Source organism: Trichosurus vulpecula, chromosome 2, assembly GCF_011100635.1.
Source record: "Trichosurus vulpecula isolate mTriVul1 chromosome 2, mTriVul1.pri, whole genome shotgun sequence".
Classification (NCBI taxonomy): domain Eukaryota; kingdom Metazoa; phylum Chordata; class Mammalia; order Diprotodontia; family Phalangeridae; genus Trichosurus; species Trichosurus vulpecula.
Genome location: NC_050574.1, coordinates 302,133,089 through 302,158,087, shown reverse-complemented (window position 1 = coordinate 302,158,087; position 24,999 = coordinate 302,133,089). Strand labels below are relative to the sequence as shown.

The window sequence follows — 24,999 nt, the reverse complement described above, 5'->3', positions numbered from 1 at the left end:
TATCAAACTTAAGCATGTGGCATTCTACCTAGAAACATTTGAGGACTGGCAATAACACAGCTATTGCCTGCATCACAAACACAGAACGTGAAGCTCGCCAAAAAGAAACTATTTTGGTGTCTAGCTGGATAATATGTGATTAATGAATTAAAAGTACAAAATGCCACACCTAGGAATCTAGGTAAGGAGCATCCCAACTGGAGAGGGCACAGATCAGAAGGAGGCAGTCTGTCTCGGGTCCATCACCCAAAGCAAGGATGCTTCACTATGCACGCTTGCACAGCTCCACACTGAGAACTTTGCACAACTCGGAAAGCGGATCAACTCTGAATGTGACACCAGCTGTGGGAACGAGGAAGGGGACCTCGCTCTGCGAAGGCCTTCCTTTAAGAGAGGTAGGAAGTTAAAGCCTTACCACTTCTGGGGAGAGGAAAGGGGGGGGAAGGGGTCAGTAAGAGATGCATATTATACAATGGGTGGATGGTTTTTATAGAGGGAGGGAGGGGGTGAGAAGTGGGGGACCGAGGGCCTGCACCCTGTGTCCATGGGCGGAACGACACACTCCCTTTTCCACACGGCTTCACTGACTGGGCCAACCTGCATCTGCCCAGGTACAGGTGACTAAGGAGCTGGGCTGGGGGGAGACGCCCAGCCTCAAGGCTTGGGGGGGGGGGCAGGGGAAGGACACGGGAGATTCGGTCCTACTGAAAATGCCTACCTGTTTTTGAAGTTTCACTCTGGGAGACAGAAAAGAGCCTCTAATGGGCCTGGAGCCTCACAGGATGGGGAGGGGAGAAATGGAGGTGACACCCCCCATTCCCCTCATCCGCTCTTCTCTCTACGGCGGGGCGGGGGCTTGAGGGGGCGGCCTTAGAGCCAGTCCCCCGCCCCCCGCAGCGGGGGCGCCCCCCCCCACACACACACAGTGAGAGGGGGGAGAGAGAAGAGGAAGAGGGAAAGGGAGGGGCGGGGCCACGCCCGAAGCCCACAGGCCCGCCCCGCACCCCGCTCCCCCCTCGCGCCCCCCCCCCCCGCCGCCACGGCCGTTACCTGGACCTGCGAGTGTCCGGCCCCCTCCTCCTCCTTTTCTTCTTTTCCTCCTTCTTCTCAGCCCCGACCCACCCCTCCCTTACTCCCGGACGCTTTTAAATTTCTCCTTCCTCCTCCCCCGCCGGGAGCCGGGCCACCCTCCGCCGCCGCCGCCGCAGCCGCCTCCTCAGTATTGTCATTGAGCCGCCCAGGCACGCTCCCGGAGGCGCGCCCGCGCCGTCGCCGAGGCAACCCGGCGGGTCTCGGGAACGCGCGCTCCCCTCCTACCCATCTCCGAGCGGGGTTCCGTTCCCACCTCCTCGGGCCCAGCAGCCAATCGGGAGCGAGGGGCGGGGTGGTGCCTAGAAGTCACGAGGGATGGGGAGGAGGCGGGGCCTGTGGGGAAGCCGGCCCGAGTAGAGCTGGCGCGCTCGCCAGCCTTCCTCCCCCCCTCCCCCCGCCTCCCTGGGGCTTGAAACTGCGGAGAGACCCGGGGGGCGAGGGCCTGGGGAGGCGGCGGGGGCGGGGCAGGGCCTGAGCCGGGATTAGGCCTGAAGGAAGAATCTGCTGAGTCAGGAGAAAATGACAGGAGGAACCCACGGAACCGGGACGTAAAAGAAGCATTTAAACCGGGCGGGAAAGCGTGTCTGATGCCGGGAGCGAGCGCTCCGGGTCGGAGCGAGTCCATCCTCCCGTCATTTGTCCTCATCCGCAAAATGACGGGGTTGGACCTAAGTTACTGCCAAGTTAAGGATCCAGTGCTTATATACTAGGGAAAATAGCACGGATGTCCGTTCGGGCCCCGCAGCTTTCAGTCAGTACGGCAGGGTCCCTCAATAAAGCAGGGACCCCCGAGCTTCGAGTCAATCAATCAAGAATTTAAGAGCCTTCCATGTTCCAAGCAATGGGATTAAAAAAAAAAAAAGGATGTCGCGGGGGTAGGGAACTCCCCGTTAAAGCACTTTCTCTTTAGGTAGCCACCCGCCACCAGGGGCTTCTTAACCCCTTTGTCAGAGTGAGGCTTATAAATGATTTGAGGAAACGCGAAATTTCAGTTAGAAGTTAGTGAAAATAAGGATGTTTTTTTTTCCTATTCAAGTTCACGGATCCCCTAAAATCTATCCATACGACAATCTAAATACCCCCGTAACAGACAATTTATAAGCTTTCAGAATTGACTGGGAGGCGTAGGGGAGACGGGCACTGAAGTTATCTTAGGAATTAGGTTATCAAAGCCAGCATGTGTTCAGGGTCTGAATCCCAGTCTTCCTGATTCTATTACCTCTCTCAGGCGCTAGGATCTTCTAGTCTTGGAATTAATTGGAGTGTTTTACTCAGTGCAGTTACCTCAGAGGCCATACCTGAAAAAGGTACGGTCCCTCTATACAATAGCAGGCATTGGGCCAAGACCCCACCACTCCCCGAAGCAACCCATTCCACTTTAAGGTTAGCTCTAATTAAAGGAAATTTTTCCTTGCATCAAGCCTACATTTGCTTCTCTGAAAGTCCATCAAGCCTTCTTCCCTCCAGAGGCAAAACAAAGCAAGGCTAATCCCTGCCCTGAGATTGATGGTAAAGTGCCTCACCATACCATAAGTCCCTTAGGGTAAGTGACTGAGTCAAGTCTAGAGCCCAGGTCTCTTCTACTACACCTAGAACTCTAACTCTGCCCCTGGGCCCTCTACTCTATACGTATCTATTTTCTTTCTTAATGACTTCACCAGCTCCTATGAGTTCAATTATATCTACGGAGATACCTCTCAGATCTAAACATCCACCTCTATTCTCTCCTGAGCTCCACATCATAAGTGCCTTTTGGATGGGTGTCTCACTCAAACTGTCTAAAACAAACCCATGGTCTTTCCCCAAAAACTCACTCCTGTTTCCAACTTGCCTATTTCTGTCAAGGGTATCACTAGTCTGCCAATAACACAGGTTTGAAGCCTCTGTCATCCTCATCTCTTCACTCTCCTTCACACCCTATACATCTAATCAGTTGTCAGGTCTTCATAGCCAATAGCCAATAACCAATGTTATCTTTCATTTGTCCCCTTCTTAGCTAAAAACAATTGCTAGCATTTATATAGCACCTACTATGTGCCAGGCACTGTGCTATATACAAATATTCTCTCTGATCCTCACAACAACCTTGGAAGGTAGGTGCTATGATTATTCCCATTTTACAGTTGAGGAAATTGAGGCAAACAGAGGTTAAGTGATTCGCCCAAGATCATACAGCTAGTTGTGTCTGAGACTAGATTTGAACTCAGATCTTCCTGACTCTAGGCTTGATCCACTGTGCCACCTAACTTCCACCTATCCTAATTCACAGCCACCATCCTGATTCAGCCTTCACCAACTCTTACCTGGACTGTTGCAAAAACCTCCTAATTGGTCTCCCTGACCACAGTCTCTGGCTTCTCCAGTCCATCTTCCACACAGATGTCAAAGTGATTTCCCTAAAATACAGATCTCTTCTAAGATAAAGTAGGAATTCTTCTGTTGGCCATTTAAAGGCCTTCACAATTGGGTCCCAGACTACCTTTACAAACATACTACACATTATTTCTCTTTACATAGTCTATATTCCAGCCAAACTTCCCCCAACAGGATAATCTATTTCTTATTTCCATGCCTCGAACCTCAAGCATGGAATGCACGCCCCCTAATCTATTCCTTTTCAAATCCCTATCTCCCATCAAGTGCTACCCTCTACGTGAAACCTCCTCTGATTCTCTCAGTTTCTAGTCCCCGCTCCCAGATTGCATTGTATTTACCTTGTATGTGCTTTGTATTTGGATGGGAGGGAGGGGAACAGGGATGAGGGAGGAAAAGAAAGAGAGAAGGGAGAAGGGGAAGAAGGAGGGAAAGAGAGACTTGTTTTGGTTGGGAAGGAGAGGAAGGAGAAGGAGAAGAAGGAAAGTGGGTGGGAGGGAGGGACGCAGAAGGGAGAGAGAGAAGGATGGAAGGAAGGAAGGAAAGATCTGTTAAGGTTGGGAAGAAGGAGAATGAGAAGTGAGAAACAATTTTTAATCCCAACATTAATATTTTTGATTCGTTTTTTCCTCCACTCAAGTGTCCTGATCATTTGCCTTGTTCTAATTCACTTCTTTTCATTTAGGCTTCATGTTCGCCCATTGTCTTCTATTTTCATCTTCCATCGTCCCCACCCCATATGATACATATGATCTTTCAATATGTAGTCACAAACCGACTTCTAACTCTTATTTTGCAACCTTTGCGTTAGGTACATGTTTCTTTATATTTGTGTCCATATTCAAAACTAATATAAGACTAAATTCCAAAAAACAAATATAGATTATTTTTGTGTTCTGTAGGGTTTTAGAGGATTTGAAGTGCTATTCTCATTCATTAATATAAAGAACCCATAATTAACTGGATAGCTATATGTATGTATTAGTACATCTATTATAATAGCAAAACCTCACTCTTATGTAGTATAAGATAGCTTCAGCACTTCCCTCACCAACCCTGTGAAACAGCTAGTACAAATATTATGGCACCTATTTTGCAGATAAAAAAACTCAGGCTTTGAAAGCTGAAGTTAGTCCATGATCACATGGCTAGAGTCTAAGGCAGGATCTGAACCCGTCTCCTAGCTCCAAATTCAATTTTATATTTATATGTGGGAAGTAACATTCCTTTTTTAAACTCCCAGAACCATAGAGAATGTTAGAATTGGAAAGAGCCTTAGACAGCATCTAGTTCGGTCTCCTCATTTTACAGACAAAGCAACTAAGACCCAGAAAGGAGATTGTCCAAAGTCGTGATTCCCTATCCAGTGTTCTTTCCGCAAGATCCCCCTAACTCCAAATATCTCTTATTCCACAGTTGATTAAATGCCTTCCACCAGTGCCCAGAATAGATCCCACTAAGGTGATACAGTAATTAAAGTTGGAAAAACATTTCCTCCTCAGAGAAGGGGTTCTGAACTCAGAGTCCAAAGATCCCCAAATATTCCATGGAAAGTTTCAGGGGGTCCGTGAACTTGGATGGGAAAAGTGTTACTTACATCTTTACTCTTCACCAACCTCCAACTGAAATTTAGCACATCATTCAATTATAAAATTTTTAGAAATTATTCTAAGAGGGGAGAAGACTGCCAAAGGGGTATATGACATAAACAAAAAGGCTAAGAACCCCTGTTCTAGAGCTTTTCTATTTACAATAGGAGCAGTTTAGAGTTGAACCACATTTTCAGAGGCCATCTAGTCCCCTATTCCAGGTCATTTTACAGATGGGAAAGCTGAAACCCAAAAAAGGTAAGTGATTTGCTCAAAGGAATTCAAACCCATGTCCTCTGCCTGCAGATCTAGGGCTCCTTCCACAAACCATGCTGCCTCTTTTGTAACACCATCATTTTTTTTAAGTTTGTAACTCCATCATTTATTTAAAAAATCAAAAGCCAGCATGAAAATTTAAGAATTTTCTATCCTTTGTGCAATATTTTAAACAAAATAAGTTTAAATATGTGAGCCAAGCCCTTATTGCTAAAGGCAAATGGGAAATTCAAACAACAAATTGAACAAATTCAAAGGCAGACAGATTTCCCAGCAACAATTCTTAAGTGACTTCTTACCCTTCCTTAGTAAGATGATCATTTTGCTTCAGATTGCTAACTAGATGTGGCAGGGTCTACACTCTGCCTGCCCCCTTGTTACTCTCCCGGCTCAGTGCCTAGAACCACCACTCATCACTCTTTTCTGTTGTTCTCTAGTTGTTTCAAGGGTATGAGGCCTATCTTTGCTAAGTGGGTAACAAAATCCTTAAGGGAAAAGATCATGTTTTATACTACTTTTTTTTAACCCACAGTACCTACCATAAGGTTAAACCATTATTTTCTTCATTGGAGTAAACAACTTCCATATTTTTAAATCATGTATAAAAATAATCTTGATGTGTTATTCTTAGAACAGCTTTTCATTAATAAATAATTTTAGTTTGGGGGAAAGATTTTGTTAGGCTTTTTTATATGATAACACAATGCATAATACATAGTGCAGTGACTTACAAACAGAAGACATTTATCCTAAATAAAACCGATGGTCACACAATCTTATTTTCTAGCCCCCTAAACAAAAATATAGTGACTATTATTCACATTCATTATTATTCATTAACATATTCCCATTCATTATTATTATTCACCCTGTGTTTATATTTAACAATCCTTATAATAAAGTAGGTCGCTGGTTTTGCCTGCAATAAATAATCGCCTGATCCCCTCACTTTTTAATACTTTCTTTCTCCTAAAATTATATTGCATTTATTTATCTGTTGTATCCCTTTAATCTGTCATATCCCTTTAATAGAATATAGGCTCACTGAGGGCAGGGACTGTTTCTCCTTTTGTCTTTACATCACTAGTACCTACTTAGAACACAACTAAGAGATGCTGAAGTGCTCAATGAAATATGAGACTCTTGACGAATTCTTTGGACAGCACATTATAGTGGAAAGGAAACTGAATATTGTCCCAACTCTGCCACTGAGTCAACTTGAGCAAATCATTTTTTTCGGACCTCAGTTTTCTCCTCTATAAAATGAAGGAGTTGGGTTAAATCAGTCAATAAGCATTTATAAAGTGCCTACTGTGTGCCAGGCACTGTGCTAAGCACTGGGACTGGGATACAAAAAAATGGCAAAAGACAGTCCAGTCCCTGCTTTCAAGGTGCTTACAGTGTAATGGAGGAAGACTACACACAAAAGAAAGCTGAAAAGTAACAGGGGAGGGGGCGGGGTTGGAGAATGTCTGGAGGAGTACAGCCAGGTGAGAAATGAAGAAGTGGTTAACCCAGGTTTAGTGCCTGACCTGGGCACTCTCCTTGAAGGGAGGTTCTGGGAGCAGCTCTCAGCCCTCTACCCTCCAATTGGCCAGGATTTCTATCTTATATTTGTATCACTCACAGAGTGCACACTTGGCTGTCTTACCCATAGCAGGTACTTTAAAAAATACTAAATCAGTCAGTCAATAAATCTCAATCTATATGATCTCCAAGTTCCCTCCAGGCTTCTGACATACTATGACTCTATGACTGATTGAGCCCTCTACTCTACCTATAGATCTCCATTCTTACTCTTTATTTCACATTATGCTTCCTACACCTTTACTATCTGACACCGGTCCAGAGGCCAAAGGGATGGTTAAGAGGAAGCGGAGCCCAAATTATCTGGATGGTCCAAGAATACTATTTATTCTGATCATCTGTGGAATATAACAACAATCTGCCCTACATAAAACTGTGAGGCCATCAGCGTTCATCTTCCGTTCCTCTTCACCTCCCTATTCTTTTTCATTTTTCTCATTCATTAATGAGCCCAGTGTCCTTGGGCTCACTCTCCACTGTACCAGAAACCACTCTCAGGAATAGTTTTGTAAACTCTTTCACATTCACCCATTCATTAATTCCTTCAACAAACATTTATTAACCACCTACCACAGGCGAAACACTGAGCTAGAGGGTGAAGGAGAAATGAAGGTTAGATAAGATAGCCCTGCCCACCACGGGTTTACAATCTTGTAGGAGAGATCAGTCCCATACCACTGATACAATTAGAAAACAATAGGAAGGGACAGGTCCTAAATACTATATACTCCCTACTCTTAGAATATCTTAAGAAATCAAAACTGAAAGTTCATGTTTCAATCTAAATATGGAAATTGTTTAGTCCAATGGTTGATTTTCCTATATCTGGTCCATTGAAATGCTACTTCCTTTAAATAGTCCAGCTGAAATGCCTTCTACTACAATAAGCATTCTCAGATCTTCCTAGTCCCCATTGATCCTTCTCCCTAGACCTGGAATAGGATTTAGTCTATAACTCTCTTATATCTTTACTATTTTTCAGTCACATCTGACCCCTCATGACCCCATTTAGAGTTTTCTTGGCAAAGATACCGGAGTGGTTTGCCATTTCTTACAGAAAGTAAGTGGTTTGCCATTTCTTACAGATGAGGAAACTGAGGCAAGCAGAGTTAAGCAACTTGCCCAGAATTACACAGCTAGTAAGTGTCTGAGGCTGGATTTGAACTCAGGTCTTCCTGACTCCAGGCCCAGCGCTCTATCCATTGTGCTACCTAGCCATCCATTCTCTTCTTACATTAAACAGGTTCTACTCTGCAGTGTTGGTGGAGCTGTAAATTGACTCAGTCATCCTGCAAAGCAAATTTGGAACTATGCCCCACAGTTAATAAATTACAAATACTCTCTGGCTCAACTACCAGACCTATACCCCCCTCAAAGAGATTTTTTAAAAGAGGAAAAGGACCCATAAATACAAAATTTTTTATAGCAGCAATTTTCATAGTAGCCCAAAACTGGCAACTAAGAAGATGCCAACTGACTGAGAAATGGCTAAACAAGTTATGGTATAGGAATGTAATGAAATATTATTGTGTCTTAAGAGATGATGAAATGGACAATTTCAGAGAAAACTGAGAAAACCCCTATAAACTAACAGAGAACAAAATGAGCAGAATTAGAACCACTTATACAATGATAATGATAATATAAAGAAAAACAACTGTGACGGACTTTAGAACTCTGCTCAAAGCAATGATAAGCCTTGAGTCCAGAGTACTGAAGATGAAACACCCATCTCCCACCAGAGAGGTGAAACATGTCATATGTAGAAAGAGACATTCATTTTTGGATGTGGGGATCTATGTTGTGGGACTATGTAGTAGTTGATGTATTTTCTTTTTCTTTTTTCTTATTGTTAAATGAGGGAGAGAGGAGGCAGGAAGAGGAAAAGATATATTAATGTGCATAAAAATAAATGAACGCTTTAAATATTTTAGCTTCTGTTCTATATTATAGTTGAGCGTATGTTTCATATGCCCCTACTAGACTGTGAGTTCCATTAGCTCTCTATTTAATCTTGTTCCTTCTTCATTGCCCCTCACAGGGCTCTGTAGAAGAAGAGGTGTTAGTCAAAGTTGAAGCTGAACAGTTTAAAGTATGACTCCATGTAGGGGTATCTGGATTTTAGCTGGGAGTCTTAAGATAAAGGTATGATGTCCTAACATCATCCAAGAAGTAGGCAAGTATCTCTAGTGCTCTTGAAATCACCAACTCCAACTGACTGAAGCATGTAAAATCACAGTAATAAATCTAAGCCTTAGTTACTCAAACTTTACCTGGCAGCTCAGGACCACATGGAAGAATATTTTATTAGTGGAGTACCAAAAATAAGAGAGCAGACTGTCATTTCCAGTGTGGGAATCTCCAAATGGGACGATGCTCCCAAATGCTCTAGAATGGTTATAGGCCCATGAAAGGGAGACTGCATTTTCTGGTAGAAGTTTGCTATAGCATTCCCTCCCTCCCATACTTTGGAATTCATTTCAGTGTTCCAACTTGATAGTTATTGGAGATACTCTTTATTTATTTTTTTATTTTTTATTTTTTTATTTTTCATTTTCAACATTCACTTTTGTAAGATCTTGAATTCTAACTTTTCCCCCTCCTCCTTTCTCCTCCCTCCTCCCCAAGACAGCATGCAATCTGATATAGGCTATACATATGCAATCATATTAAACATATTTCTGTATTAGTCATGTTGTGAAGGAAGAATCAGAACAAAAGGAAAAAATGACGAGAAAGAAAAAAACAAAAAAAAAAGAGAAAATGGTATGTTTCGATCTGCGTTCAGACTCCATGGTTCTTTTCATCCGATATTGTTTTAAGTTACTTAACCCCAATTGCCCTGCCTTCCACCCCTCCAAAAAAGAACAAAACAAACAAACAGATGCTGTTTTAAACCAAAGATTTAGAAGTATCTTTGTTAAAGGTCTTTCCAAAATAACCTATCACAGAAGAGGTTATCTATTTATTAAAGTCCCTTTGGAGAAGGGATAGGGGGAACATCGACATGAATTAACTAAAGGTTGGTAAGAATAATAAGGCCCAATTGAGCCATCTTCTTCCACAAGAAATTTATCCAGTTGGAAAGCATACAACCCCGCCCCCAAAACAAAACAAAACTGTATCTTAATATATCAAAGTAGCTGGAATTATTGACTCACAAGTAGAAGTTAAGGAAAATTAGCTCCCCAAAATATAGTTTCTTGCATTATTTAATAAGATCACTGTAATGCTAATTTCTCACATCATTTGGTCCTTAGTTCTGCTGGCTTCACATGGACATTACTCAAATTTCAGAAATGGAATTGACTTCTTAACAAAAAGCTTAAACCCATGCAAAATGGCAACTGGAAAGCTCTGCATTCAATTTACATAAATGAAGAATAGAATCTGGTGTAGCATTCTCCCCCTTGGGTAATTTCTTTCTTAAATATGTGTATTTATTTTTCCTCCAGCTACTGTATATTATTCCCGAATCACTATGATTCAGAGCTAGTCTGACAGCTATGAAATATTTAAGTTAAGTACATCTCCTCTTAACCTTGGATTAGGTTGTCCTGTCCTGTGACATGAAAGTCAAGTCACTGTGGACACTGTTGAGCTTCCTGTTGGTGGACACCAGATAAACTAGATGACTAGAAGGTGAATGTAGAAAGGGTACGCAACCTCAAGTATCAGCTTCTAACTCATAGATGAGAGGAAGGTAGACCACAGAATGGGAGTTTGAGTTTTAAAGGACCTTATAGGTCATCTTGTTCAGTTCCTTCTTCCCATTTTACAGGTGAGGAAACTATGGCCCAGAAAAGTTATTTGGCCAAGGTCAAGATCACCATGGTGAAGGTGGAAGATGCAGGAACTGAACCAGACTCTGAAGGATAAGTGAGTTCAGTTCAGACAGCAGAAAAAGGATGAAACTTGTTCTCCCTAAAATATTTTCTATCAGCCATTTACATCCTAGTGTGAATCTAAGTCCCTGGGACCCCTCTCCCAGAGGCATATGCATGGAAGCCTTAAATCAAATGTGAATCAATCAACAAATAAATTCCACGTGTAGAATGACAAACTGTATGTAACCTATTAAAGAAAATTCAAGTGTCAGGGTTATCAGATGGCTTCCCAGTGCTTCTTAGGATATAGTTCGTATATCAGGAACTAGAAGGGACCTTAGACAGTCTCTAAGCCTATCCTTTTATTTACAGATGAGGAAACTGAGGCCCAGAGAGTACAAGTGACTTGCCCAGGGTCATTCAGGTAGTGAGTAGCTAACCGAGGTCCAAATCCAGTTCCTCTAACTCCACAGTCAGGGCTCTTTCACACCAATAGCCTGTGAGATCTAATTCAAATCAATTTAACAAACATTTATTAAACTCCTATTATGAGCAGCTAAGTGACACGGTGGATAGAGCACTGGGCTTGGAATCAGGAAGACTCATCTTCATCAATTCAAACCCAGCCTCAGAGAGTTCAAATGCAGCCTCAGACACTTACTAGCTGTGTGACCCTAGGCAAGTCACTTAACCCTATTTGCCTCAGTTTCCTCAGAGAGGAGAAGGAAATGGCAAACCACTCTAGTACCTCTGCCAAGAAAACCCCAAAATGGGGTCACAAAGTGAGACAGTTTAACCACAAAATGTGCAAGGTACTGTGCAAGGCACAGTAAAAATGTGCAAGACACTGAGGATACAAAGATGGGCCTGGCCTGCCTCCGCCATTATAAGACACCCTGGGCTCAGTGCACTTTAGAGAAAAAGTTCAATGCTCCATCGTGTCCACGTCCTTATTCCTCAGTAGGATGAGTGTGGTTTGCACGTACATAGAAAGCCCTTGTGTCTCCCACTTCACCCTAGCTGGCTTCAGACACATTTGCAAACAGCTGAAAATGATGTCAGTCTATGAAACCTACAGGCACACAGAGCAAGACTTCCTCAAACAGGGACAAGACTCCCCTGGGTGGGAAGGAATAAGCTGAGTCAGTTCTGAGAGGATCTGTCTACAGAGCTGCATGCTGGAGCTGAACCATCTAACAATTCTGCCATCATTTGCCCCTCCCCCTCGAATATGTCAGCAGTCCCTTCTGGGAGATTTCTATCAGTAATCTCTTTCAAAGCCAAATCACAGCATAACCTCTTCTTTACATGGACTCAGAGGAAATAGAACAAGGCCAAAAGCATGACTCAAAGATGTCTAAATAACACTGTGTCAGCAACTAAGAAACAGAACAGGGAGGCTCCTGCACTGGAAAGAAGTTGACATTTTTAATCAAAAGTTGTCCCTATTCCTCTCCACTCCCACCAACCTCCTTCACTTGTTTAAAAATACCCTATATTCTAGATTTGCAGTTTTACCTATAATCCTTTTCTTCTGTTCTACTATGTATATAGAAATATTCATTTTATTTAGTGTGTAGGTTCAGAATTTTTTTAAAAACAAAAATATCCTATTTCAGTATGTTTCATATATTTTTTATTTCTGGTTATCTGGCTAGTCTATGGACAGATCATAGATTTATAGGAGGCAAGAAACCTTCAAGGCCTTCTAACATAACCTATCAGAGGCAGCTAGATGGTTCAGTGGATAGAGGGCTGGCCCAGAGTCAAGAAGACCTAAGTTCAAATCCAACCTCACATTTGCTAGTTACGTGACTCTGGGCAAGTCTCTCAACTGCTGTTTGCCTTAATCCAGTAGAGAAGGAAATGGCAAACCACTCCAGTATCTGCCAAGAAAACCCCATGGACAACATGGTCCATGGGGTTAGGAAGAGTCAGACACAACTAAACAACTGAAGAGACGAGTGCTGGGTGTGGAGTTGGGAAGGCCTGAGTTCAAATATGATTTCAGGTAACCTTGGGCAAGTCACTTAACCTCTGTCTGCCTCAGTTTCTACAACTGTAAAATGGGGAAAATAATAGCTTTCCTCCCCCCTCCCACCTCGTTATGAGGGTCAAATGAGATAGTATTTATAAAGGGCTTTCCCTTTAAATTATAGACGCAGAACCTAAGGAATTTAGTAGCAGAGCAAGTATCTGAAGTCAGGTTATGCTATTCCAAACCCAGTGTTTTTTCTACTGTCCCACATTGCTTGGCAGGCATAAGCTAGAGCAGAAATTAGAATGAGACAGAGTCTTTCTGACCATGATATCTATAGCTATTTTACAGAGAAGGAAACTGAGGTCCAGAGAGATTAAGTAATCTGTGAGCCTAAAATGGTCTTCAAGACTCTCTTGACTTGTAGCCAAAGGATTATTTCTGAAACCTCTCCTTGGGTTCCACTAGCAGACATTAGCATTTTCCCTTCTCTGGAGTGGTTTCCTTTGACGCACTAGCTCTGAGGGGCTACCCAAGAATCCACCCCCTTCACAGGCTTTAAATTGTCCACTCTGGGACCCACAACAAGGACCATGCAAGAGCGCTTGTCCCCACAAAAGATCTGTGGGTGTCGGTGCCTAGGGAACTTTGTGTTTTCTTCTCTCCATCCAGTCACAGTCATAAACTTGGGCGATTGGGTTTACAAGGTAGAGTTACACAACCTCAGCAAGACATAAATCTTATTTGAACATTTATAACAATAAATCGCTCAAAACTCTTTAGGTATTCAGTTTATTCCCAGGGCAGGCTGACCCTGCAACTTCCTGCCTCAGCTTCCCAACCAGGACTGCCAATCAGAATTCCAGCTCCCCCAACCCCCAAACCCCAATCAATTATACAAGTCTTTCTCATCCTTCATGGCCCAATTCAAGTCCCTGTGGCTCCGTGAAGCCTTCCCTGAGGCTCCCCGCCCAAGCTGACCTCTCCTCTATAACCTCCTATAAGCACATACATCTTGTACCACCCCATTTACTGCTTAGTCCAATGTCTTATCTCGTTCTCTATTATTAGAGTTAAACCTTAACACCTCAGTTAGAACATAAACTTACCAAGGAAAAAAATCTGAGTCTTCTCCTATATGCCTGATAGTCCCCCTAGCTCAAAGCTAGCTGGGTACCTAGTGCTCAGCAACTGGGTGTGGACCGATTGATTGAAGTAAGTGAAATTGGGCTTTGGTTGCCCCAGAACTTATCACTCAATCGTCAGTCAAGGTTGTCTTCACCACTACCCTTATAAATTTATTTATAAAATTTATGTTTAGATATATTTTATTATTATATTTATAAAATAAATTTTCTACAGAATTTATTTTATAAATATAAATTTATTCATAAATTTATAAATGAAAAAGGAAATTATACTCTCCCTTTCCTCTCCAAGGAGACATCCTCTGTCCTGTCTCAAAACCTCAGGACCTTAATGAAGTCTCTACAGCCTTCCTCCTTCAAAAGATGGAAATTCTATTCTGGAGCTAATTCTCATCAACAGGGAAGATTGGGTTGCTGGGGTGGAAATGATAGGGACTCCCTTAGTGGGCTAGTGACCATTCCTCTTAGGATCTCTGATAGAGGGTTGGAAATCCCTGAATAGCCCAACACACACCCTGAATTGGGGAGAACAGATTTCAAATGGTGCAGAGAAAAAATAGGTCTGGAACCATTGCCTTCAATTTCTCACCTTCTGCTTCTCAGTCCCCTGAAATTTGGCTTCCACCACTTGCCTGAAATTCCTTGCTCCAAGGTCACCAATGATTTTTTTTTTTTTTAGCCACTAAATCCAGTCCTCTTTTCCCAGGGTTCATTATACATGATGCGTCTGCAATTTTTGAAACTACTAACTATCCCCTCCTCCTAGACATTCTCTGTATCTTTAGCTTACATAACTCTCATGGTTCTCTTCTTACCACTCTGGCTATTCCTTTTCAGTCTCCTTTGCTAAATCATCATCATCACCATCCTCCCACCCACTAATTCTGGGCTCTCCCTAAGAACCCCTTTCTCTTTTCTCTACATTCTCCCTTGGTCACCTTGTCAGCTTCCATGGCTTTTAATTATTATCTCTCTGCAGATGACTCCTAAATCTAAATGTCGAACAGCTAAACCCTAGCCTTTATCTCTGAACTCTAGTCCCATTTTACCAAATGCTGTCTCCATATGGTTCAGCGTTTCCAATAGAAATATCCAGTTTCTCTCGAGCTTACTACCATCCTTCAAGTTACCCAGGTTTGCCACATTGGAGTCATGCTTAACCGTTTACTCTCCCTCACCACCCATATCTAACCAGTTGCCAAATCTTGTCAATCTTATCTCCACATCTAACTCCTCTCCACAGAACAGCCTCTTAGCCTATTTCAAGCCCTTCTCTTTCACTTAGACTGCTGAGATAGCCTCCTAGTTGGTCTGCCCAGTTCCACTTTGCCCCCTTTCTGATGCATCCTCCAAAGTGACATTCCTAAAACATAGATCTGTGTCACCCCTCACTCCCATGGCTGCAGTCACATACACTCAAAATTCCTTAATGACTCCCTATTAACTCTAGGATAAAATACAAAATCCATAGGCTGTCATTTAAATCCCTCTACAGTCTGGCTGCTGCCTCCCTTTCCAAGCTTATTCATATTAATCCCCCTGACATTCTCTTTGTTCAAGTCAAACTGGCCTATTGGCTCTTCTTCATATACAGCATTCTATCTCCAGCCTTCACGTCTTTACCTATGGTCCCTCAAGTCTGGAAAGCATTCCTTCCTCACCTCTACCTTATGGAATCTCTAGTGTCCTTCAAAGTGTAGCTTATGTCACCTTCTATACAAGGCTTTTCATTATGTCCCAAGCTATTAGCACACTCTTCCTCCTAAAATTACTTTGTACGGCATCATATATGTATATCGTCTACTTACTAATTTGTGGGCATGTTGTATTCCCCCACTAGAATGGAGAGCTGAGACTGTTTCATCTCTGTCTTTGTGTTTCTAGTACTTAGTACAGTAAATACACAGAAGACGCTTAATATATGTTTGTTGAATTTAATTAAATGGAACTACAACATGACAGCTAGAAAACTAGAGGATAAGAGGCAGAGGCAACAGAAAGTGGGAGAGAATGAGGGGAAAGGGGGTCAGGAAAGCCCCCAAGACATACTTTGTAGACTTGACTATTTTAATCAAGGCCTATTACATTTTGTATTAAGAGTGACCCAGAAAGAATGATAAGGCATGTAAAAATGCTAAGTGATGGGATTTAGGGGGTGGAGGTTGGGAATTTTCAGCTAGGTTCTGAGCAATTCCACGCAGGCTAATGCTTCCAGATGCCCCTATGTGTTTATGGTCCCATAGCAGCTAAGAAATGCATACCCCCCCACCCCGTGAATTTAATTTAAAAGATGACATTGCTGTGTAAGTTATGTTTGTTAAACATTTAGCAAATTGTATCTGATTAAACTATCATTACTGGATAAGCTTGGACTGAGACTAACAAACCAACAAGTATAGCCGAGTCCATTCAAGGAATATTTTTTAAATGTCTACTACAGGGCTGTCCAAAAGGCAACCACAGGCCGCATGCAGCCTGCCTATAAGCAAAGAAATTTACATAAATGCTTTAGTAAACAAAGCCGAGATACCACAGAGCTCTCACTAAAATGGCAAATCAAAATATATTGTCTATGGTCTCAATAAAAACCTAAGGTTGGACAGCCCTGGTCTACTACATGCAGGGCACTGTGCTAGGCATTCAGAAAGATACAAAGATAAACCACAGGCCCTGCTAAACAAACTCAATCTAATATGAATAAGAAAAAAAAATGCCATCTTACATTTTTACCCATCACTTTACAATTTATAGGGCACTTCACAAGAATCCTTTGAAGTAGTGAATTCAAGTACTTTATCCACATTTTACAGATTAAAAGAGTGAAGATCAGAGAGGTAAAGCAATCTGGCCAAGGTTGCACAGCCAGTAAGTGTCAGAGTTGGGAGCAGAAAAATGTCTTCAGACACCTAGTTCAGACGTCTTTCCCCTAAACCATGCTGCCAACCACAAGCTAGGACACAGTCTTTGTCCCAAAGGGCCCATAGTAAAATAACCCAGAAACATGACAACTGAACAGCGTTGGGCCAAGCCCAGTGAACTAAGAGGGACATCTCAGAGGTAGAGATTTCTATGGCAAACAGTATTATAATGGGGAGGCCAGAGACAAATCCTAGCCCTGGTTCTTACCTTAAGTCGCTCAAACCCTTTATACCTCACCTTCCCTTAATGCTTTTCTTGATAAGGAGGCATTCTGGTGCATTGGGAGTTCATGTTGCACGTGGGTTCAGGTATGGCTTTTGTCACTCAGTAACTGGGTGACTTGTCTATAAAATGAATTTGTTGCCTAACCCAAGTGCCCCAAGCTATAATTTCTGCCCTTCCTCCCCCATCTTTAGGGGATATCAATCATAGAATTATAGATCAAGAGTTGGAAGGGGGCTTGAGGCCATCTAAACTAACCCTTGACCTGGCTTCTGTTAAGTCCCAACTGAAACCCTGCCTTCTTAGGGAAGCCTTCTCCAACCCCTCTCCATTCCAGGGCCTTTCCTCTGTTAATTACTTCCTTTTTATCCCAGATATAATTTGTTTTCTATATGTTTGTTTGCATGTTGTCTCCCCAATTAGACTGTAAGCTCAATGAGGGCAGAGATACTTTTGCCTCTTTTTGTATCTCTAGTGGCTTAGCACAATGCCTGGCACATAATAGGGTTTTAATAAGTGTTGATTAATTGATTTTAAAATAAGAAAATTGAGGCTCAGGAAGGTTGAGTGAGTCCAAGTTCACACAAGTAGAGGTGGAATTTGAATCCAGATCCTCTGATTCAGTCAACAAGCATTTATTAAGCACCTACTATGTGCCAGATACTGGATACAAAGAAAATCCTAGCGAGACTTTCAAACAATAGGTATTGAGTGAGATAAAATACAACCAATCATAGGATCATAGATTTGGAGTTTGAAGGGACCTTTGCATCACTGTTCTACATAAAATCACCCTCCACAAACTTGAAACCTATAGAGTCACCCCTGGTCTTCTCTTCTCTGAAAGTAGGGCTGGAGGTAGGAGGTGGGGAGGTAGAGAGATACAGTGATAACTCCAGTTCAAGTTTGAAAGGAACGGGCAATAGTCATGCCTAATACAAAGGAACAAAAATCTAAGTGTGAAATTTCAATTATCAAAAGTAGGAGATTTTGTGATAAGAAGAATGGTTGGCGAATTTCTTTGCATCCCTCAAATCCTACCACAAAAGCAGTATGCTTTTGCATGAAGCTGGCTTGTGACCCACGAAAGGCTGGCACAACAGAATAAGACTGGAGACCTAGTCTATCTACTGGGCCTCTGTCTCTGGGAACAGGGAGCAGTCAGTGCCTAGGGTGGTATGTTAGATTGGACATGCAGCGGCAATTAGGGGTTAAAAAGCCCATCAATCACAGGGGCTTGTTTTTACACTTGGGGTTTTGTGAGCTGACAGGACATGTTAATCATAATGTACACTTAGCAGACAGAAACAAGGGCCAGTAATTACCAGGTAGTGAGTAACCCAGGTCATATGCCTGGCACCATTCCCTGACTCAGGAACCCCCAGCCTGAAGCACGAGGGCCTGTGGGCTTGTGGAGAAGTCTGTAATGTAAGCAGATCTGGGGTCAGGTGAGCGGGAGTAGGTAGAAAAGAGACAAGGTAGGTGTGCAGTGGGCCAAGGCCCGGCTTTAAAGAAACCCTGAGAGACCGAAGGCTTAAGGTTCCCACAGGAGAAGCAGCTCCTGCTTGCCTGTGCAGCACATCGATGGATGAGGGGGGAAAGGTGAGCTCAGGGCAGAGCTAAGGATGTGGGAATCATTCAACAAAGACATTCTGGAGGTCAGGGCTGGGTGGCCTCCTCCAAATAGTTTAAGGGGTTGGGGGAAGGGAGAGCTAGACTTCTTAGAACTCTAGTTCTAACCCAAAAGTATGCCAGAGGTTTAGACAAGTCAGCATTATCCTCTAGGGGAGTCTGACTCTGCCAAGGAGAAACAAGAAACCAAAAAAAGGGCCTTCACAGAATCTGAAACATGATGTGGGGAAAAGAGCACTAAACTGGAGTCAGGAGGCCTGGCTTGAGTTCCAACTCTACTAGCTGTGGCATTGGGCCAGTTAATTCTCCATTCTGGGCCTCAGTTTTCCTACCTGTGAAGTAAAGAGTTAAACTAAATGATTGTTAAGTCCCTTCCCAGGTCTGACTTTGTGATTATGTAGTGAATAGGGCTGGGTTTTTTGTAGCAAGCTCCTTCTGTTCCCTGTCCCAACCTATCATCTCCTATCTTCTTGCTGTTCAGTCGTTTCGGTTGTGTCCAACTCTTCATGACCCCATTTGGGGTTTTCTTGGCAAAGACACTGGACTGGTTTGCTATTTCCTTCTCAAGCTCATTTTATAGATAAGGAAACTGAGACAAACAGGGTTAAGTGACTTGCCCAGGGTCACATAGCTAGTAAGTGTCTAAAGCCAGATTTGAACTCAAGAAAATGAGTCTTCCTGACTCTGTCCCCTACACCACCTACCTGCCCTCACTCCTATCTTACAAGTATATATTTATCAAACGCCTACATATATATGCCCAGCCTTATGCTAGGCACTGTACAGGACACAGAAGAAGACATGATCCCTGACCTCTAGGAGTTTACCATCTCCTATATGAGGCTACCTCCTCCATGAGATCTTTCCAAATCCCCCCAGCTGCTAATGCCTCTTCCTAGAAATCACCTTCTTATGTGTGCATGCTGTAGGGAGTTATCAGGACACCTTTAATCAATTGATTGCCAACCCCTCCCCAGCCCAGTTAATGAAATTACAGGAGCCAACAATGGAAAATGAGGTAGTAAGGTCTTGAGATAAGTACAAAGGAGGAATTAGAATGCTGCTATCCATTGGCCGGAAGAGAGATCTGACACCATACCTCTATAACAAACCCCTCCCCCCAACCCTTGAAGAAGGAATCGTCCCTCTGCCAATGAAATGCATGTTTTTTAAAAAATCCCTTAGTAGGAATCATCATATTCTTGGCAAATTCAGTTGGCAAAGAGCAGTCTGACTGATGCAGAAGGGCAGCCCATAACTTGGAAGGTTCAGCCATGCCACTTCTTTCTCTGGTAGGTCAAGAGGGTAAGTCCAGAAAGAGGGTCAATAAAGAAACAGGAGGCTGAGATGGTTGTATCACATGATGCTGTGGCTGAGGCACCAAGCAAGGGTGGTGTTTGCTATGAGGGAGAAAGCTCACCTCCCTCCTGGTCAGCACCATGAGGCAAAGCCCCAACTGCCCCTCCTTAATTATGGCTCTATTTTAAAATATCAATATGTTAAATAGACCCTACTTCACAGGGGGGTGTTAAAGTGTCACAACCTATATAAATGCGAGCTCTTTTCATTACCTCCTTCATGTAAGTAAGTAAGTGGAGTGTAAGGTGGAATATAAATGAGTTACACCCTTTTATTGAGACACCAAAGAAAGGCGCTATGCAAACTGTCAACATTTGTAGCCATCACAAAGGTCTGTTTACTCACAGTGCATTACAAGGAAGTAATCCTTCTGCTCCTCTAATGAGAATCCCACCTGCCAACAGTAGATCATGAGCTTTGAGTTATTTCTCCAAGACCAGGCAGCGATTTGTCCTGCCCCCGACTGACCCTCCCTCACCCAGTTCCCTCTGTGAACAAAGGCACACATTTGCATGACCGACCATTGTGAGAGCTATTCAGTATCAGCTGGAGCCTTGGAACCGAGTGACCATTACCGGCTTCCCACATGATCAAATGATAACCGTGGCTTCATTATATCCCTGCCCCCCTAACCAGCTCCTGCTTTCTTCTGAGGCATTCCTTCTCATTTGCACTATCCAGATTCAACTAATCTTCCAGCCCAGCTCATGTCCCAGCTCCAGAAAGCCTTGCCCCACAATCCACTCTACAGGGATCTCTCTTCCTTCTGAATTCCTGCAGCCCTTAGTCTATGTCAGTACTTAATACTCTATGTATAGCTCAGTCACTGTTAGTTTACCCCCTTTATCTTTACTCCCTAACTAGACTGTACATTCCCATCTGTAGGGACTGTCTTTTGAGAGAAAAGAGGAAAGCACCAGTGTACAGAAAGAGGGAGAGAGAGGTTCATAGCATCAGAGATTTAGAACTGGGAGGGAACCTTTGGGCTCATCTAGTTCCATCTTTTCATTTTACGGATGAGGAGGTTAGATTTGGGGGACAGGAAGAATAGACAGAAAGGAGAAGCAAAAGGGAGAGGAAGGGAAGAAGAGACAAAGGTAGGGGACAGAGTGAGCAAGAAAAAAATGACGGGGGAGGAGAGAGAAAAGGATGAAATGGAGAGAAAGGGAAGAGAGGAAGAATGTGTACGGGAAAAGGGATTAAAGGAAGAAATTCCCACTCTGGAAGGGCAAGGGTGGGAGGGCTTTTTTCTTCTCCCTGGCTCTGCAGGACACTCTGTGCCGTCCTACCCTGCAAAAAATGGTTATTATGATTTGTCTTGGAAACTGCCCTCCTTCTTTTCCTTCTCATTCTAATGATGCCTTCTCCCCCAAACCCCCACCTAAAGTCCCAGGCCCTCCTTACAAGAAAGGGATGATGCCAACTTTGCCATTATTATTGTTTGACTTTTGCTACAAACAAACCATTAGTGAATAGCGATCTTTACTCCACCCCTCCTAGACATTTTGGTTCTTTCAAACAACCTCCCCAGAACAATGCATCACAGCGGTGACTTCCTTTTAGGATTCCCCCTAAAAAATCCCCCAGCCCCTGGGAAACTCATCTAAAAGAAAAGCAAGTCGCTTCCAGAGAAGAGGCACGCATCCAAGTAAACTATCAGAGACACCCACCCACCTCCACCTCCCAGCCACAGAGTCTGGCTGCCCCTTAAGGCCCAGCCCAGCCCTCTCAAACACTGAGCCATAGCCAGGGTCGCCCAAGGATTTTCAATTCCAAATTCTCTTCCTCCCTTAACCCCCTCCCCTACCCATTGAGAAGAGAAGAAATATGACACCCATTATACATATGAAGTAAGGCAAAATATATTTTCTACATTAACCATGTTGGGGGGAAAAATGAGAAAAATAAAGTGAAAAAAATTAGGTTTCAATTTGCACTTGGAGTCCATCAATTCTCCCTCTGGAAGTTGATAGCACTTTTCACCATGAGTTCTTTGTCATGGATCATTATATTGATCAGAGTAGCTATATACCTATTATCTTTACTCAAATAGATCTGTGACCTGACTAGAAATTCTGTTTACCTCCTGTAAACTGTAAAACCTGTGAACAAATGGGAGAACATGGGATGAAGTCACAGATCCATGGACAAAGACCTCACAAGATGGGGAGGATGGTCTGGCTTCAGCCTACACACACACACACACACACACACACCCAAACACATATGAAAGAGGAGACTCCAAGTACATAAGTTGTCCCTGTTATTCTTTTGTTAAAGTCATATTTTTTGTAAAATAAGTTCTATTCATATGATTTTATTTGGAGTTTAACTTATTAAGTCAAGTGTGTTCACATGTCTGTTTTGGTTGAAATTGTTAAGTCCTAAAGGTTATCTCTTCAGGAGCTTGAAGGTGACCCTGAGTTCTCAAAGGCTGTACCAATAGAGCATGAACTCTGGCGAGTTCTCCCCAATTGGAAAGGCCCAGAGCACAGGTGTGGAAAGTCAGAGACCCTGCAAAGACCATCCTAGTTAAACCTGGAGAGGCTTTCACTAGGCTGGCCACAGTGATGAATTTTTCAGCCATGGCAACACCCAAAGCTATTTGAGAAGTTGTAAGGTGGGGGGCGCTATCAATGAGGGTATAAAGAGATCTCATGCTGAAGAAATCAGTAGAAATCAATATCCTTCTAATAATGTAGATGTTATTAGGTTTGTAATTTAAAACAATTATTTTTCTAAAAGAATCTTAACAGGAAAATGAGCTTTTTTAAAAAAAGTTCTATTTGTCTCCCTTCAACAGATTAAATTCAAATTACAAATTCAAGGGACTATGCCCAAATTTTCCCCATATTAGACTAGGCAGTACTAAAAGATATGTGGTCTAATAGGAATAGCTCTAAATGAGACATCTTAATGAGTGGCAAAGACAAAAAAATACCATACCAGTTCAGAGGAGGAAGAGGTCCATGTGACCTGGAATTATGAAGAGGTATTGTTGGAGCTGGACCATGATGGACGAGCAGGATTCATATAGGTAGAGAGGAAGATGGGAGTCAGTTTAGGTGGGGAAGTGAACAGTTTAGTGACATTGGGGGTACAATTGCAACTTGCTTTCTAGAATGGCTGAACTAATTCATAGCTCCACAACCTTCCCACAACCCTTTCTAAAGTTGCCACTTTTGTCTTTTGTCATTTTTGCCAATCTGAGGGGTGTGAGCTAGAACCTCAGAGTTGTTTTAATTGGCAGTTCTCTTCTCACTGATGATCTGGAGTATTCTTCTATATGATTGTTAATAACTTGTATTTTTAACTGCCTGCTCATATCCTTGACCATTTATCTACCGAGAAATGACTCATTATTACATATTTTATATTCTGTGTGTGTATACATATATATACACACATAGAATATATATATATGTATGTATATATATATATATATATACACACACACATATATATATCCTATGTCTTGGATCTCAGACCTTTATTAGAGAAACTTGCTGCAAAATTTTTCCCAGTTAACTTCTTCTTAGGTAGTCAAGTACAGGTGTGTTTGGAGGAAAATGAGAAGACTTAATTGACCAAGAATAGAACATTCCCAAAGGGGAGTAATGGAAGATAAGGCTGAAAAAGTAGTTAAGTGCCAGACTGAGGAGTTTAGCTGTCACTGCACAGGTATGACCATATCACTCATCTGCTCAATAAACTCCAGTGGCTCCTTATTCCACAAGGATCTTTGGCATTTAACACCTTTCACAATCTAGCTCCAACCTACTTTGCTACCCATATAATACATGACATCCCCACCTGGTGCTTAGTGGTCACTTAATAAATGTTTGTTGATTGACTGACCAATATGCACTACAGTCTAGTATCTTGTTCCTTACCCATGACTCTATCTTCTCATCTCTGCGCCTTTGCATACTGGCCATCCTCCATGCCTAGAATGCGTTCCCTTCTCACTTGTGCCCCACAGAACTCCTAATTTCCTCCAAAGCTCAGCTCAGATGCCACCTAGTACATGAATCTTTCCTGATTCCCCCATCCCCAGAGCTGCCAGTGCCCTTCTACCAAAATAACTAACAGTATTTATCTTATATGTATTTTGTTTATGCTTACATATGTACATGTTACCTTCCTCCAATAGCATCTAAGTCCCAAGAGCCTGTTTTGTTTTTGTCTTTGTGTCTGAAAGGTCTGCAGACAGTAGGTGCTTAAAAACATCTTGTTGATTAACTGATTCTGAAACAGGGAATGATTGGAAGTTTTTGATTGGAATGAAGTAATCAAAGGGTGGTTTAGGAAAATTAACCTGGCAGTGGTGAGTAAATTTGATTCAAGGGACAAGAGACCCAAGGCAAGGAGATAAGGGCCTGAGTTAGGCTGGTGGCAAGGGAACCACTAGGAAGGAGATGGCTGTGAAGACAACACCTAAGGCGAAGGTTCTTGCTGACTGCCTGAATGTAGCGTGAATGGAAAGTCACCCAGATTTCTATTCTAGTCATACTCAAAATTGGGCTCTCAGAAACCTTCCCTGATAAACCCCATCTAATCCTGATTCTGTGCCCCAACCCATCACTTAGATCTTTGCAGTGTATAATTTACATATGTCTATTTATTGCTTTAAAAATCTTCCTAAGACTTTTTAAGATATGAGTACTTTTGCCCTAGGGAAGCTGTTAATATAACTATGCCAGGTACCGCTAGGAATATTTTCATTGGCTGAGAGAGGGCAGTCATTGGCAGCACAATCTGACCTAAGGCAAAAGGGAGGAGTGGTCAGTCGGGTCCTCGCATACCATGGGGTTTTGGCAGGGGAAGGGAGCTGTGAGACAGCAATGACACCATTGCAGTATCTTGGAGGTAGGCAGGGTGGGGACAGTTGTATCACCTGGCACTGTGGGCTGGTAGAAGTAGCTGGCAGAGGACCATGAGGTGAGATATCATGACACTGTTCTCCCCTGAGGAAACATAGTGCCCCTCTTCATGTC

The 24,999-nt window shown here is 42.8% G+C and overlaps 1 protein-coding gene across 9 annotated transcripts in view; it reads right to left on the bottom strand.

Moving 5' to 3' along the window:
• The window catches only part of RALB (RAS like proto-oncogene B), a 90,576-nt gene that overhangs the window by 43,091 nt on the left and 22,486 nt on the right, over positions 1 to 24,999 (bottom strand). The window contains exon 3 of one of the 9 annotated variants that reach the window (XM_036746520.1): positions 20,348 to 20,396. The exons of 5 other annotated variants lie outside the window; for them this stretch is intronic. The gene's annotated coding sequence lies outside the window, so the exon portion shown is untranslated. Of the gene's footprint in view, positions 1 to 718; positions 925 to 1,050; positions 1,330 to 20,347; positions 20,397 to 24,999 lie in introns of those variants that run through there. 3 more of the 9 variants (XM_036746521.1, XM_036746522.1, XM_036746523.1) reach the window with 3 other exon arrangements.